The sequence below is a fragment of the Limulus polyphemus genome, unplaced genomic scaffold (genome assembly GCF_000517525.1).
Source record: "Limulus polyphemus unplaced genomic scaffold, Limulus_polyphemus-2.1.2 Scaffold341, whole genome shotgun sequence".
NCBI classification, from domain to species: domain Eukaryota; kingdom Metazoa; phylum Arthropoda; class Merostomata; order Xiphosura; family Limulidae; genus Limulus; species Limulus polyphemus.
The window spans coordinates 42,047-45,998 of record NW_013665951.1 but is presented as its reverse complement, the minus strand read 5'-3'; the positions used below and the strand labels follow the sequence as shown (position 1 = coordinate 45,998).

The window sequence follows — 3,952 nt, the reverse complement described above, 5'->3', positions numbered from 1 at the left end:
AAACAAACAAACAAACAAATATCCCGCCGGTCCGGAAAAGGTTATTGATAAATCGATCGAGGTGTTTTGAGTGAGAACCAATAATGGCATCAATAAAAAAAAAAATATTTTCTATGATATTTTAAAGGCTGTTTTTGTTTTTAATTTAATTTGTTAATGTTTTTAAAACCTACGCTAAACATAAAACGAACTTAGGATGGTCTAACAACAATGACGTCACAATTATTTAATAACATGTTACTACAAGTAAGATCGTAAAGTGACTAATTACTCTGGCAAACTCGCTTTCCCATCAAGTTTTGGGCCATATATTCTAATCGTCGAGTTATGTATGCAATTAAACAACTTTTTAAGTGAGCTAAATCTGATTATCTACTCAGTGTAAACAAGATGTATCACCAGACTTTGGTATTTAAGTTCATTTAATAATTTAAAAGAACTGATCTGGATTTCCCTGGAGACCATTTTAATTTATCATTGTAAACCTTGTCAAGAAAAAGTACTAAACAGTATGAAAATGACCACGAGAGTTGAGGGGAAAATATTAGATTTATTCAACGTTTCGTTTTGCCGTTTCTTCAGAAATGCTCTACACAAATTCTCGCTTTTATTTTATCTATTAAACTAATTAGTTAATACTTAATACACTCTGAATCTTGTCTGCAAGAGAAACCACCATAGTAACTTGGTTTGGTTGATATTAAGCACAAAGCTATACAATGGGCTATCTGTGGTCTGCTCACTACGGGTATCAAAACCGGAATTTTAGCGTTGTAAGCTTGCAGACTTATCGCTGAACCACTGGGAGGGGGTTTGTTTGTTTATTTGTAATTAAACACAAAGCTATACAATGGGCTATCTATGTTCTGCCTACCACGGGTATCGAAACCTGGATTCTAGCGTTGTAAGTTCGCAGACATACCGCTTTGCCACTGGGGGGGGGGGCCTGGGAGGGGGCAGAGTAAACAATAAAAAAAAACAGCTATTTAACTGATTTATTCTGCAGAGCTGCTAACAGAGTTCGTACTTATTAGCAGCGTATCTACGAACTTCTGTAACCTGATTTTTCGGTATTCAATATTATAGTATTGTATACAAAGCTGTAACTCATACGGTAAATTTTTAACGAATTTTTAGTGACGTCATTAACCATAACAACTAGACATACACACACACAGTAAACGAACCTTTTGCTCATTACCAACAGTTCTTTCCAACCTGTACAGCCACAGATAAGAACATAATTCAAGTATTAAAGAAAGGAAAATGCGTTTCACAACGCACTGAGGAGTTGTACCTTTGACATATAATGCTCTCGTTCCTTCGTTAAGATCAGGGAAAAGAAAGGTGACGTCAGGAAACGTGAGGATTTGTGACCAAGAATCTATTCAAAGTGAAAAAAAAATAAAATAAAACAATAATATTAATCGAAAATTTGGATGAAAAAAAAACAACAACCCTCTTAAAAAATGATAAGATTAAACCGGAGGAGACCATCAGTTAAGAAACAGTTCGGTTTTAACATGTCTTAGATATTCATTTCTAAAACAAGTAGATATTGTGCCTGGAACGTTAAATCGGGTTGAACAGCCTTACGCAACTCGTTGCAAATCGATAGATAACGAACGGCGCGCGTGGCACAAGGGCTATACAGCCGGAAAATGGGTGATGTTGAGGATGCGCTTTAGAGTTTCGTGCTGCACGCATTTAAGTCTGTCTCCATTCGCTCGTGCCTTGGAGTCTCAAACATCTCATACCAACATCGGATCCAACGAACCTTGACGAGAACGTGACTGTATAACGAACAGGTTTGTAAAGAAAAATAGTTAATTTTTGTATAGCTTTTGTATGTCAAACAACGTTAGGGTATTTTGTATTACAGTTGAAACTTCGCGTCGTTCGAGAACGTGCGTTGTAAAGCATACGTATAACAATTTGAATATATAGTGGTTTGGTAACTGGTGTCACAATATTCCTCGAGAGTACAATGACATGCAAAAACAAAAGAAAACAATGAGAAAAACCTGATGTTAAGCCTACGCACTTTGTATGTATTGAACAGTGTGATGCTGGAGACGAGTGGATTTAAACGATCCGTTCACAATACCTTCTTGCGTCACTGACGATCACTGTTCTCCTGAGACGTTTGAAAATCTTAGGTACGTTTCTTATCCAAGAGTTATGTGTAGCTCGTCGAAAGTGTTCTAGAAAAGGGCAAGAATTTCTAATTTTCGTTAACTAAAAACAACAAAACTATTAACGTTTGGTGAGATTTAGTCCAAAGTTAAAGAAGAGGTATAAATGTAACTATCATTACAGCTGATTTTATAGCTCAAAATACTAAACAATGAAAATTACTTTTTAATTAAAAAAAGAAAGTAAGGACGAAACGGCATATTTTGTTTACTCCAAGAACGTTTCTACTAATATTTTTGTGAATTATTTCACGACCGTTGCTGCATTTTTCTTGAATTGTACCCTAGTATTTCGTGTTTTGAGGACCTTTTTTGGCTGATGTTTTCGTGGATGGTACCACAGTCTTTTGTGTTTTGAAAACGTTTTGGCTGATGTTTTTAGAGATTGTACCACAATCTTTCGTGTTTTGAATAATATTTTCGCGGATAGTGCCACAGTCTTTCGTGTCTTGAGAACGTTATGGCTAATATTTTTGTGGATTGTACCCTAGTATTTCGTGTTTTGAGAACGTTTTGGCTAATATTTTTGTGGATTGTACCACAGTCTTTCGTGTCTTGAGAACGTTTTGGCTGATCTTTTCGTGGATAGTGCCACAGTCTTTCGTGTCTTGAGAACGTTATGGCTAATATTTTTGTGAATTGTATCCTAGTATTTCGTGTTTTGAGAACGTTTTGGCTGATCTTTTTTTGGAGATTGTACCACAATCTTTCGTGTTTTTAATAATATTTTCGTGGATAGTGCCACAGTCTTTCGTGTATTGAGAACGTTTTGGCTAATATTTTTGTGGATTGTACCACAGTCTTTCGTGTCTTGAGAACGTTTTGGCTAATATTTTTGTGGATTGTACCACAGTCTTTCGTGTCTTGAGAACGTTTTCGCTAATATTTTTGTGGATTGTACCACAGTCTTTCGTGTCTTGAGAACGTTTTCGCTAATATTTTTGTGGATTGTACCACAGTCTTTCGTGTCTTGAGAACGTTTTGGCTAATATTTTTGTTGGATTGTACCACAGTCTTTCGTGTCTTGAGAACGTTTTGGCTGATATGTTTTGGAGATTCTACCGTGACCTTTCATACTTGAAGAACGTTTTGGCCGATCTTTTTGTGAACTGTTCCATGACCTTTTCAGCTGTAGGGGCGTTATAATAGTGACAGTCAATCTCAATATAAGGTTATGAGTAGCCGTGTAGGTGAAAGGTCTCTTGGCAAGTTGTCCTTCCTCTGGTCAGCAGTGGTAAATAATGGAAAAGATTATACTTGAACCTGGCCCGAACGAAAACTTTATAAATATATTTTATATATAAAAAAATCTACAGGCTTTCTATAGAGAAACATCCAAGTTTGTCTTACAGAAGACCTGTAGAATTGTTTTTAGGAAACACAAAAAATGCTTACTAAATATCTTAAAGAAAGTGGGCCATTTTTCTATAATCATATATAGAGCCCCCCAGTGGCACAGCGGCATGTCTGAGGACGTACAACGCTAGAAATCGGGTTTCGATACCCGTGGTGGGCAGAGCACAGATAACCCTTGTGTAGTTTTGTGCATAATTAAAAACAAACAAACAATCACACATAGAAATTCGAAATGTTTCTGAAGACATTCTATAAAAAGTTCTTTGTTATAACTCCAATAATTTTGAAAACTTTCTATAAATTTAAATCACCCTATTTATTAGGGAAATAATTCGAAATGTTTCTGAAGACATTCTATAAAAAGTTCTTTGTTATAACTCCAATAATTTTGAAAACTTTCT

The 3,952-nt window shown here is 35.7% G+C and overlaps 1 protein-coding gene across 1 annotated transcript in view; it reads left to right on the top strand.

Annotated features, from left to right (window-relative positions):
- Nucleotides 1-1,945: 1,945 nt before the first annotated feature.
- LOC111085342 (whirlin-like) overlaps nt 1,946-3,952 on the top strand; it is a gene marked incomplete at its 3' end in the record, with an annotated part of 25,691 nt that continues 23,684 nt past the window's right edge. Inside the window, exon 1 of the mRNA XM_022383495.1 lies at nt 1,946-2,159. The remainder of the gene's footprint in view (nt 2,160-3,952) is intronic.